This window comes from Myodes glareolus, chromosome 7 (genome assembly GCF_982192425.1).
Source record: "Myodes glareolus chromosome 7, mMyoGla1.1, whole genome shotgun sequence".
Taxonomy (NCBI): Eukaryota; Metazoa; Chordata; class Mammalia; order Rodentia; family Cricetidae; genus Myodes; species Myodes glareolus.
In genome coordinates, this window is record NC_142032.1 from 59,342,203 (window position 1) to 59,354,615 (window position 12,413).

A 12,413-nucleotide genomic window follows, 5' to 3' on the forward strand; every position below is an offset into this window, starting at 1 on the left:
TGAGGAGCATCAGCAGCCTGACTCTGTCTGGGTCTGGTAGACTGCTTGGTACTCCGACCCCACAGGGTGCCACCAGCTCCCTATGGTGGCAGAAGGCTGTGTGTGGGATTGTTAGGGTGGCCACCAGCTTTGTCAGCTGCCTTCGGCCTCTCTGTGATGCCTCAGCCTGGGGCCCTGCTAATCTCTGTGCCCAACCAGGCCTTGTCCCAGTCCCAACAGGAGATTACCATTGTGTTACATCAAGAGCTAGTTGCTGTCCATCCTGAGGACGGGGTACACCAGGGTAAGATCTCGTAGCCTGTTCAGACCTGGAGTGTTCCGCCAAGACACCTGGGTCTCCTGGTGCTCACCCTGGAGCCCACACAGGACAGATGAAGGTCTCTGGGAAGGGTGAGAGCCGCTGGGCTGTGTCTGCCTGCATGGTCCAGATGCTCTGTTCTAACCAGCTACTAACCCAGAGGCAGCCTTCCAGGGCAGAGCCCCATTCCCCGATGGTCATGCTTGGCATCACCGCAGAGGCCATAGTCATTGTCACAGGAGTGGGGTCTGGCAAGCCTTCTGGCTGCGCTCGGCAGTAGGGCCCAGGCAGAGGGCTTGGGACAAGATTCTAACTCATGTAGGGTCTCAGACCTGCTCTCCTGGCCTATATTCCAGGGGCACTGTGGCCACTCTATGCACTTCCCAGAAGGCCAGGGGACCCAATAGGTAGGACTAGGAGGACCACGCTGATCACTCACCAATTCCTGCCAGCTGTCACCTTGGTGCCCTCAATCTGAGTAACAAGGGTGGAAAATGCCCACCAGGTCCAGGCCCTGGTTTAAGTGTCCCGCCTTCTTCCCAGCATGCTCCTGGCACTCGCTCCTCCCTTTGCTGTGTACTCTACGCTGACCTAGGTTCTCACACACTTTTTGTTCCCATCCTTCAGAGTGGCCTGCGTCTGTGCTGCTGGTGGACTGTGAGGGTATGCTTCATGGAGATGGCTAGTGCTGCATGCCCACAGTTACTCGGCCATCACAGTGACAGCCTGAGTCTGCCAGGGAAGCACCAGTGTCCAGCAAGTACCAAAAGGATTCTAGTACTGCCCAGGAGGGAACAATTCTGAGAGACGTGTAGGGAAGAGGCACAGGGTGGGGAGCACAGGGGAGCACGAAGATGTGAAGGGAAGAGGCATGGGGATGGTGAGCATGGAGATGTGTAGGGAAGAGGCATGCAGTAGGGAGCATAAGGGAGCACAGAGATGTGTAGGGAAGAGGCACGCAGTAGGGAGCACAAGGGAGCACAGAGATGTGTAGGGAAGAGGCATGCAGTAGGGAGCATAGGGGAGCACAGAGATGTGTAGGGAAGAAGCACGGGGTGGGGAACACAGGGGAGCACAGAGATGTGTAGGGAAGAGGCACGGGATGGGGAGCACAGAGATGTGTAGGGAAGAGGAAGGGGGTGGGAGTACAGAAGGAGAAAGGCAGCTTGACTGAGGGTGGCTGACATTCAGTCCATAAAGGCACGGTGGAGGCTTGGGAGAGCAGAAGTTAGTCCTGCTGCAGTATTCGTAGGAGACCAGCTTGCCTGGGGCAGCTCCTTTGGAACTTTTATGGTCATAGAGGAATTTGCACCTCTGTGCTAAGAACAGAAGGTATAGGGTAAAAAAGACCAGAGGACAGCCTTGGGGGGAAAAATATCACCAAATAATGTGTGAAGGGATGGAATCTGGAGAACCACTGTGGAATTTGGGTCCTTAAGGTCTGGCTGAGCCCAGGGAGGAACATGGAGCTCCCTTCAAATGCTCTTGAGGATCCTGGGGGCCTGTGTGGACCCGGTGGAGGCTCTGGTCTTTGTACCTTGGTCAGCCTCCCTGCTTCCCAGAGGTTCCCACTCGGAGCAGAAGCTGGAGTTGGGGCTCCTCCTGTCTGCACCCTGCTCTCCTCCACCTGCAGCCCCGCTGGCAGCTGGAAAGCCGGCATGATAGGCCTTCGGTACCAGTGGCCTCTGCAGTGGGCAATGAAGCCCTCCAGGCCTTTCTTCTCAGTTCTCCTGCCCTGGTGTCCATTCTTTAACCAAATGTTTTTCATTTCACAGGAAGTCAGGCAGGGGCTAATCTGAGTTTAATTTTTGAAGCCAGGCCTTTGATTCAATACTCACTCATTTAAGTAATTAATGCCTCGGAGCCCAGAGTCGGAGAACACCACAGTTTACCTCGCTGTTTCCTTTCACACAGAGACAGACCTCACAGCACTCAGGCCCTACAAACCCTTCATTTATGCCCCCTGAGACATTCCAGGGGTGGCTCAGTGGCCAGGGGCCACTTGGCAGTTACTACCTTGAACCATAAGACCTTGCTCTCATGTGCTTTGGTCCCCAAGTCCCAATGACATGAGCGCTTGCTTGTTTGGTGAGGATCAGTGAGCCAGGTCCTCCGGTGGCTGCAGACTAGCCTGGGATTGGACACAGGACTCCATTCGTTTGGTCAGCAAGCCTTTGCTGAATATTGTCTGCCAAAGGTTTGGTAGAAAGATCCTAGAGGGTCAGCGCTTTTTCCCAGAGGGAAAACAGTAAAGTCGGTGCTGTCCAGGGTGGGGGTGGCAGCAAGGGTAGAGATCCTCAGGGGCAGCCTGAGGGAGAGAAGACCCAAAGGAGAGGCCTGGAGAGTGGGGACAGAGAAGGGGTGGGTGATGGCCAGTTTGGGGGGACCAACCCCTGGAGGGAAGTACCCCTCTCTCTCTCCTTCCTCCTTTCTTCTCGCCCTCCCTCTGTTCTCCCTCTTTCTTTCTCTTTTCCTGCCCCACTTTTACAAAGGACAGGCCAAGTGTACCTCCTCTTCACCCTAAGCATCTTCTCCCACCCCTCCTGTGATAGACAGGGCCACCACTCCGGCATCCCAGAAGCCCTGGCTCATGCTCTGTGTGCAGTGCGGGTTACAGTGATTGTGGTTATTGTTGATAAATCAGAACACAAAGTTTGGGTCTCTGAGCTGGCTCTGGACAAGATGGGGTCCTTAGTCAAGGCTTGGTGGGCCTGAGCTTCCATTCAGCAGCCTATGCTGATCAGAAAAGAGAGGCAGGGACCGGGCATGAGGCTCAGAATGGCCATCTTACGGCCCTGCCAAGGAGGGTACTGCTAGAGAATTTCCAGCTGGGCTTCACCAAGGACAGGCTCCTGGGAAAAAGAACAGATGGCCGGTGACACTCAGGGCCATGGGACATGCAAGACACTCAGGGGGCCACTAGTGGCCTCTTAGAGGGAAGGGAAACGACAGGTACATGGCAGACCTGGAGGCACAGAGGCCCTTTCTGGTCACTGTGAAGGCTGGAGGCCAATCTCAGGCCAGGCTGGCAGATGGTACTCAGAGGCTCAGGGCACCTAGGAGGCCTTCTCTCCTTCCTTGACACAGGATGCACAGGAGGACAATGACTTTACAGGACCCCGAAATGCCTGCGACGGATGTGTGGCTTGCCTACTGCCCAGCCTGGCTCAGCGATGGGACCAAGTGGCCACAGAGGGGATGACACAGGCAGGGGTCCATTCCTCCCTTAGTGGGACACTAGGTAGATAGGCTCACAACCCTCCTCAGGACCCCACATGACCTCGAGGCAAGGGCTGTAGCATCTTCATCCACTGGTGCACAAGGTCTGGGTACCACTAACATTTACAGTGTGACTACTCTGTCATCTCTGAGGTGGAGTCCAGAATGTCAGTGGGTCCATCCAGGACAAGTGTCATAAGGGAGTTGAGCTTTATAACCTTAAAGTCACAGAAAGAGGGTGATTTCATGCAAACCTGTCCCTACTCCCAGGTCCAGCTCTCCTGACAGTCCCTTTAGCTCTCAAAACCCTGGCTCCTGATCACAGGCCTGCAAACAGTACACAGGTCCCAAGCCTGCCAGATAGGGATCCCAAGGCTGCAGAGTGTGGAAGTCAGAGTGGCTTCCAAGAAATGAAGAGGACAGTCATGACTGACAGTTGGACAGTCTGGGCTGAGTGTTTGTCTACCTGCAGTGACAAAAAGCAGGCCACATATGGCCTGATTCAAATATACACTGACCAGGGGCATTGTGTACCTCCCACCTCTGACCTCCACCCAGATCCTGGTCAAGGGGCTGGCTCCGCCACTTCCTAGTTGGTGGCATTGAACCTCTCTGTGCCTTAGCTGTTGTCTCCTTCTTTTCCCTCCTCTGCTGTCTCCTTCCTCCTCCTTTTCATATTCTGTTCTTTCTCTTTCATGTTCTTTTCCTTCCTTTTTTCCTTCCTTTCTCCCTCCTCCCCATCTTGCTGCTTTGTGACTGGCCTGGGACTCGAGGCAATCCTCCTGCCTCAGTATCTAAGTACTCTTACTTTCTTCATCATAAGCTAGGATGTCTGTCCATCCTGCCTCAGAGACTGGCTAAAGGAGTAAAGGAATCTTCCGAGATCTGCACACTCTCACTAATTGGGACTTTCTTTCACGGACCACACCCTATGCTTACGTCTGGGGAGCCTTGGGGTCACTCCACTCAGATGTGACCACAGGAGCTCAGAGTGGAGTGGTCTAGTAGTGTAGAGAGAACACAAACGGTTCTTGTGTGGCCTCAGAGGTCAGCCACGAGGCCAGCATGGGGCTGTGGAGTCTGGAGGAGACCACAGGACAGACGCGTGTTGGTGACGGCCTCTCTAGAGTCAGGGTTTCTGTCTCCCGCTCAGAACACACAGATTCCCCACAGCCACAGGCTGACATCAAGTATCGTCGGCCTTGAACACACATACAGATCCAGGGGCATCCCAGGCGCACAGCCACAGGCACCCGGGAATTTCGGGTCAGGACGCCAAGGGAAGTGAAAAGGCCACAAGGCAGTGCCATCTTGTGGTAGCACTGGGACCTGCCTGCTCTTGCTTCTGGAGGGCTTGTCCCAAGTCACCCTCATCTGCTCTGCAGCACAAGTCTCAGGACAGTCACTTGTTTGGCCTTGTACACGCGAGCAGTTCCAATGTCCAAGGGTGCTTTCCCCAGGCCACTGCCCCAGGCTGCTGAGACTTTCCAGGGAGATTCAGGAGCCCTCTTTACATTCCCGACTCTCTCCATCTGTGAAATGAGGCCATCACAACGCTGTCCAGAAGCCTGGACGTCTCAATATTTCCCACTCTGCATGTGTGGGATTGTCCCCCATGGCAGTTCCCAAACCACAAGTCTCCATCAAGTCAGTCTAGAAATTATCTGGAGATCAGTCACTAGGGCCACCAGGCCCAACACGTAACTCTGAACCCTGTCCCATTGTGTCTGTGACTTAACCAGACCCCCTGTAGTGGGAGCATCCTTACCTTCAGAAGACCCTGAAGCACCACATACATCCCTGGCTACACCCTGCCTCCTAGGAATCTCTGTTCTGAAGTAGGGACTCTTTCCCACCCTGTCTCCAGTCCCCAGTCCATGGGGGACAAGCCTCAGAGCTGATCAGGGACCAAGACACTTTAAGGGGAGATCTGGAGTTTCTTCTACCTCTAGCTCAGTAGGCTAGATTCTGCTGGTTCACCCGCAGCAGGTCGCATACCCCCTCTGTGCCTTAGTGGAACTGAACGCAGAATTGTAGGAATCAGAAAAGAACCTTATAAAAAAGTCTGCTGGACACTGAGCCCCCAGGAACTGTCTCTGATGCGGGCTTTGTGCTGTCGAAACACAGCCTCTTTCCAGACTTGAGTTCTGGCCCTGGGTTCCGGGAGGTCTCCAGCAGAGGGAAGTCTGCAGCTGGCTATTCTGCAGACCCATGTGGATCTGGGACGCGATGGTGCTGCAAGCGCTGGCCACAGGCCGCTCTGCTTCACGCATTTCGATAATTTGCTCGGCACCAATTAATCTTTCTGGGTTGGTAGAAGCGGCCTGAATTCCCTCCCAGGGAGAAGGTGACATTCTCAGGCTCCGACGGGCTTTCCCCTCATTCCTGGGATGGTGATGTTAATTTCCCCCGAGTGCCCCTGGAAGGAAGCCCCAGAAGCAGGCAGAGCTTGGTGGGAACCTGACGTCTGAAGCTAGAGCGCCGGCTCCCAGAGGAGGGTCATGACATCTGCTAATTGCCAATCAACTCTAATGCGAGACAGAGAGCTTGGGGATGAAAATTCCTCCCGGAGGCTGGGGAGGTGGGGGCAGGGCTGGCTTCCCGGCTTAAGACGTGCCTGCCAAGCGGGGCTGCGAATGAATACAGAGCCTTCTCAGGTCTCAGAGAGGGAATGACAGGGAGCTTTCCTACAGGAAAACCTGAGAGCTCTGGTCTACCAGGGGCAGGTTCAAGGATCACCTGCCTTGGAAGTCCTCCGTGATGCCATCCGCCTCTGACAGGCACAGGCTGTGCCTCATCTGTGGGGTATCACCCTGCTCTGAAGAGAGTCAGAGGCTCATCCTGCGCATGACTGGCCCCTTCTGCCACCTGGATGGGTTCCTGTCCCTGGGCCTGGGAGCCAGTGTCCCCACAAAAGCATGAAGCAGGAAGCCAGGAGACATTTTTTGAAAAATAAGATAGACAGTGGGAATTCTTGCATCCTGAGACCCCAAATGGCTATCCTGGTGCCTCATTCTGATTCCTTCTCATGTGACCTCTGGCCCTGCAGTGATCAGAGCTCTGTGTATCCTATAACACATGGAGGGACAACGTCACCAAACACCACTGTATGCCAGACTCTGCACTCAGTGCTTGGTCCTACCAAATCTAGAATCTTCTCGATTCTCCAGCCACGAGGCAGGCTCTGCTATGGCTCTGCCTTATATAAATCAAGTTTATAAGAGATTAGCCTTAAGATCACTGGGGGCCACCCTCTAAGTCTAACATCGAGATTTGTTCATAGCTGCCAGCCCTTCCTTCCTTAGTCCTGAACCTAGAGTTACAGAGAGGGTCACCCTTGTAAACAGTACAAGGGACCTCACAGGGCAGGCATTGCTCAGGGTTCAAGCTGGTAACATCTTGAGAGTTATTGGATAATTATGGCCCAATAGCTGTCTAGTGTGACTTCTCTGTGCCCAGCTCCAGATGCCCTAGTGGCCTGGGTCACTCATGGGGCATTCTCAGAAGGCCCCTTAAGCCAGGCAGGTGAGCCATGTGCAGGTTAATGACTCAATGTAAATGAATCGTTTACCTGAAGGACACTGCCACCCCTTATCGTTGGACGATCAAACCCCAGCCATAAACAGTGGCCTTTGCACACCCGGAACCCCTGAGTCGGGACTCCAGCTCTGACCCACTTGTTTATTTACTGAGGGTATTTTTAGCTCGCACTCCTTCGCCCTCAGTGCCCCGACTTTCCTCTTCTCTTCGTGGACAGACAGGAAGCAGCGTGCATGTGTCTGGCCCCAACCCGGGTGACTCTGGGACAATGCTCTGGCCACTGGGGTCAGATTTCCTCTAGGGACAACCCAGCACACCTAGAGAGTCTAGGTGAGTCCTTGAGGGCACAGCTGTGTGTGCTGGCCCTGACCTAGCTGCGGCCAAGCGTCAGGAGGCTGATGCAAGGATTTGCTGAGGAGCAGCCTCCCTGAGGACAGTGGTCAGCACTGTTGTCTCTTTCAGGTTGGCCTGACCACGGAACGTGCCCTCCACAAGGGAGTCCTGTGCCAGCACCAGGGTGATCCCCAGAATTTTAGCAAGATCTGTGTTCCCCGTCCGTGTTTCAGAAAAGCTTCCCCATCTAGAAGTCTAGAGCTGGAACACTGACTGTGACTGAGCGTTGACGCCACAGCTTCCGTACTGTAAAATGAGGCTGGCAGCGGAGTCCAGAAGCCATGAGGCTGGAAAACCTTCTCTCTGGGACAGAAGAATGGGGCTGGTGGCCCTCAAGGGCTGGAGGACAAGGGCCCAGAAGCAAGACTCTGCAGCACCTGTACCAAGTTCTCCCAACAGGGCCAGATTCTGCAGGCAAAAAGATGTGACCTAGGTATGAAGAGTTGGAAGCCTCTGGGTGAGTGGCTTCTGGAAAGTTCTGGCCCCTTCCTTCCAGATCATTGATCTGCAGCATGCTGGGTCATCATCTGGGAAGGATGCTGAGCGATCTGCCTGAGCAGGGTCAATAACTCTGGGATCCAGCGCGTGACAGCAAGAGGCAGGTGCTATGTCATAGCCTTGGGGTCAATCGCAAGCAAGGTGAGCTAAGGCAGGGAGGCCGAACTCCGTCAGAGCCAGGTGCCCTTCCATCCCAGCTGGCTTCCCAGCTCAGTGCGAGTGAGGCTCTGCCCTCCCAGCCTTGGGGGTGTCACCTGCCTCCCCCACTCTGCCAAATGAAGACTGCTCTCTCTCCCATACTCACAGACCCAGGACACAGATTGGAATTTTGCAAACCGAACACCAATTCCCCACATCTCATGTCAGAGAGGCGGTGATCCATCTCATAGCTGGTTCTGTGACACGTGCTAGGCCCTGGCATTTTGTCTGGATCTGGCACTCTGTCCCTGGGACTGGGGTGTTTTCCTCCTGGCATCCTAGGTTTGCTGAATATGTGAGGAAAGCTGTCAGCCTTCACCATACCCAGGGACCAAATTGATGGTTTTCATGCCTAGGCTGAGCCTGTGTCCAGTGGGATAGAGAGAGGCGAGCCAGTCCCCAGCAGGGCCTCGGGGTTTGGAGGGTGGAATCAATCCCTACAGCAGTATCACTTTTACTTGAACTAAAAACAAAAAACAAAAAACACAAAAAAAAACAAATTAAATTAGCACAGATTAATTTTACACAGTAATAGATCTTATCGTGATATTTTCATACATATATAATGTATTTTGATAACATTCGGCCCCATGATCCTCTCTGTCTTTTGCTTGCACTGAACCCCTTATTCCCAATTATTCCCCATTTCTACCTTCATGTCTTTTTCTTTGTTTTGTCCCAATAAGCTTCGTGAGGGCTGTGTAGGTAAGGGGTTGTCAGTCGTGTGAGCTCCCAGTCAGTCTGTCTCTCCTTCCCCATCAACCATTAATTGTATATACATTCTGAGGAAAGGGTGGGGTGAGCCCTCACCCTTCAGTGGCAGGGTGTTGGTGGATCCAGTCATGTGGGGAGCCTGCCTGTACAGGTAATCACAGCCGCTGTGAGTTCAAAAGTGCAATGGCCCGGAAGTCAGCATGCCACGCCACTCCCCCTCCCACTCTTACACCCTTCCGTCTCTTCTCAAGGATGAGCCTCAGAGGGGTGACACAGGTGTCCCTGACTGGACTTTCGGTAGTCATTGACTGTCTGTCTATTCTTGGACCAGTTCTGAGTGTCTGCAGCCTCTGCCGACCACCGCAGACGTTTCTCTGACTGAAGCTGCCAGCAGCACTAACCCGTTGGCACGAACATAGTTGTTTGGAAGCGATATGATGGGCGCATCATGTCCACGCTGCAGAAAAACAGCAGCAGCTTCCCCACGAGGGCCTATGACCTCCCAGGCACAGGCTTTTGCTGGAGTTTACAGCTCCCTCCTGTGGAGCAGGCATCAAATCCAATCAGAAATCAGTGAGCTACCCACTAACAGCTGTGCCACTGTTGCACCGGGGGTCTTACCATGCCTGGCTCGTTGGTATAGTCGCAGGGTCCACAGCTGAGTGTCGCCTGGCACCTTCTGGTCCTGTGTGATCTAGCGTCCGGCTCAGTGCAGCTTGATTCATCTCTGTCCTGTGACATAGCTGCGTGACAGCTTCACCAATAGGGTTTTACGCTCTCACTTTGATGGGCAACCAAAAGCAGTGGTAATTAATGGCCTGCACTGTTTCGGGGGCCTCAGGAGCCTCCCTGACCAACAACTCACAGGGAGGCAGCCCATTCCCAGCCCTAAGACTTTCATTTAATGACATACGATGGCTCCTTGGAGCAGCTTTACCCGCCCATGTGAGGCACCTCTATTCAAAACTCACTTTAGTTTTTGGTTTATTTATCACCTAGCAGATTTCCTTATGGCTTTTTAGGTCCATGTTTTTATTTGTTCGTATGGTTTTGTTTTTTGTCTTAGCTGATCGTCTTGAGTGTCTTCTTGTTCCCACCCCTGCGCTATCACCTTCCACTTGGATGGTTTTTGTTTGTTTGTTTGTTTTTTAAGACAGGGTCTCACTATTTAGCTCCGACTGTCCTTGAAACCCACTTTGTAGACCAGGGTGGCCTCAAACTCACAGAGATCTGTCTGCCTCTGCCTCCCAAGTGCTGATATAATTTAAAGTCAGGAACCACCATGCCTGACTTACCAATTGGCTGGTTTAAGATTTTTTAATATATATTATTATACTAAGGGGACTGGAGAAATGGCTCAGCAAAAGTCATCAATATCAAGAGCACTCATTTCTCTTACAGAGGATCAGGTCTCATTTCCCAGCACCCTCATCAGGTGGCTAACATCTAACTCTAGTTTTAGGAGAGCTGATGCCCTCTACTGGTCCCTGTGGGTACTGCATTCATTTGGTGCACATATACTCAGGAAGGCTTGCAGACCTTCTTCACACCAGGAAAGAATAAAAAAAAAAGCTTTTAAATAAGTTTTAATTGGCATTCAAGGAACTGAATTCCTATGACATTTGCCTACACGTCCAGTCCCTCTTGTTCTTTCTCATCCCCACTCACCTTCTTTACCCCTCCTGCAGATCCCCTTCCTCCCCCAAGTAGTCTCTGCTTCTGCACGCTCTCTCTCTCTCTCGCTCTCTCCCTTTCTTGTCTTTTTTTTCAAAGACAGGATTTCTTTGTGTAGCCCTGGCTGTCCTAGAACTCACTTTGTAGAACAGGATGGCCTTGAACTCACAGAGATCCACTTGCTTCTGCCTCCTGATGCTGGGATTGAAAGGTGTGCACCACCAACGCTGCTTGGCTGGCGTCTGCTTTCTTGTCACACCTGTACCATTGCCTTATCTTGTTCCTCCTGTCCCCTCTCTCAGGCCTCCTCCTCCTCTCGCAGTTCCCCTTGCGCTTATGTCACACATATGGGAAGTATTGTGTTTGTCTTTTTGAGTCTGGCTTATTTCATTTAACACAATGATCTCCAATCCCACGCATTTCTCTCCTCATTCCATTCTTCTGTATCACTAACAAGATTCATCGTGTATAAACCACTTTCTCATTATCTGTTCCCCAGCAGTAGGACAGCAGGTTGGTCCCAGCATTTGGTTGCTGTGAGCAGTGCAGGACAGCAAGGTTGGTGCCATCATTTGGTTGTGGTGCAGCACAGCGAGGCTGGTGCCAGCATTTGGTTGCTGTGAGCAGTGCAGCAGCAAACACAGCAGCGCGGGTGTCTGTGCAGCATTACACGCACAGGGTGGCTGGGTCACAGGGCAGTGTTACTAGCTGGCCACACACACTTTACATGGCAGCATGTATCAGAGATGTTACAGCTGGATTGAGGCACCCTTGAGCCTAGGAACCACATTTAACTTGCAAATATGTTCTGTGTAAAGCTGGTCCTTTCAGTTTCCTGACAGGAATGTCTCTTTCTTGTGCTGCTGGGCACAGAACCCCAGGTTGTGTACACGCAAGGTGAGCCCTCTGCTGCTGAGCCGCCCTGACTCACCCCTCCAGCCCTTCACTGTGGGAGTTTAGACAGGTGTTCAACTGTTGAGTCACACTCGCAGCTCTTGGAAATGTCTTTGAACCATCAGGTATTTTATTTATCTACTTCTATTGCTCGTGAGTGGTATACTGTATGTGTGTGCCATGTGCTCATGAATACACGCTATGTGCACATGGTTCATAGTACAAGTATCCATATGTGCATGTGTCGAGGTCAGTGCAAGATGTTGGGTGGCTTCCTATATCACTCTCTACCTATTGCCTTGAGAAGGGTCCCTCACTGAACCAGAAGCTCATCATTTCGGCTAGACTGTCTGAGCTAGTTAACTCCTCAATTCTGCCTGTCTCCATCATCCAGTGCTGGGATTATAGACACTTAGGGCCAAGTCTGACTTTTTATGTAGGTTCTAGGGATTCGAACTCAGGACCTCATGCTTGTGAACCAAGTGCTCTTATTGAGCCTTCTACCTAGCCCCCATGTAAGTCTTTTAAGACTAACTTCATTGATGTTATTTTTGCTTATATACTTAATTATCTTCTGCATAGGAAACAAGTCCTAGGCACACACAACCACTGCATCCCTGCTCTGGTGTCCACCCGGCTGCAGCCTGGAGTCAAGGCATGCACTACACATGGCCATCGCTTCCTTGCTCTGGTGTCCACCCGACTGCAACCTGAATCTACTGGGACAACCTTCTACAGCCCCTGTGAGAATGTGAGTTTGCTAGGCTGTAGGAAGTGAGTGTTGTTTCAGGCTTTTTCGTGTCTGAAAAACTCTGTTTTCCCTTTAAAATTATTTTCTTTTGCTGGGTGTGGTGGCACACGACTTTAGTCTCAGCACTTGGGAAGTAGTGGTAGATGGATCTCGGTGAGTTCATGGCCAGTCTGGTCTACAGAGTGAGTTCCAGGCCACTCAGGGTTATGCAGTGAGATCTTGTCTCAAAAAATA

At 52.3% G+C, this 12,413-nt stretch overlaps 1 long non-coding RNA gene across 1 annotated transcript; it reads right to left on the reverse strand.

Moving 5' to 3' along the window:
• Positions 1-7,178: 7,178 nt before the first annotated feature.
• LOC146893528 (uncharacterized) lies at positions 7,179-9,386 on the reverse strand. The gene is made up of 2 exons (XR_015002952.2): positions 8,799-9,386; positions 7,179-8,609 (listed from the first exon to the last, which is right to left on the reverse strand). It is a non-coding gene; the product is annotated as an uncharacterized LOC146893528 (long non-coding RNA).
• Between the last annotated feature and the right edge of the window lie 3,027 nt (positions 9,387-12,413).